The sequence below is a fragment of the Mirounga leonina genome, unplaced genomic scaffold (genome assembly GCF_011800145.1).
Source record: "Mirounga leonina isolate KUSES-001 unplaced genomic scaffold, KU_Mleo_1.0 Mir_94, whole genome shotgun sequence".
NCBI lineage: Eukaryota > Metazoa > Chordata > Mammalia > Carnivora > Phocidae > Mirounga > Mirounga leonina.
Genome location: NW_023270855.1, coordinates 7,473,552 through 7,474,091, shown reverse-complemented (window position 1 = coordinate 7,474,091; position 540 = coordinate 7,473,552).

Here is a 540-nt window from a genome sequence, read left to right as displayed (position 1 = left end):
GAACATGAGATTCAACTTATATTTGCCTATCTTCAGACAGATGCTAAGCTGCCACACTGTCCTGATTCCTTGTGTTTAGTAAAGTGAGCACCAGGATGAACAAGTTCTGGAGGTGTACCCATGCTAGGGGAGCTCACAAACCTTGAGAACTGGGAAGAAATCAAGAGTTCATTTACTCCCTTTTTTCTCCAGGTGTGGTCCCTGATCCAGCAGCATCCACAGCACCTGGGGTTTGTTAGAACCACAGAAGCTCCAGCCCAGCCAGACCCACAAGATCAGGATCTGCAGGTGCTTGATATGTACCTTAAAGTTGGGACAAGCCTGGTCTGGAGCCCACTTCTCCTATTAGAGATGGGCATTCTAGGCCCAAGCTTTTGGAGGTTACAGGGAGTGGTGGAACTTGAGGGACTGGTGTCAGGAGCCCAACTTAGGCCAGAATGGGCGCTTCCACTCTTGTGCTGAGGCCAGTGGGTAGGAAAACAGGAAGGAAGGACGCGCAAGGTGCTCGGCGCGCGCAAGGTGCTCGGCGCGCGCAAGGTG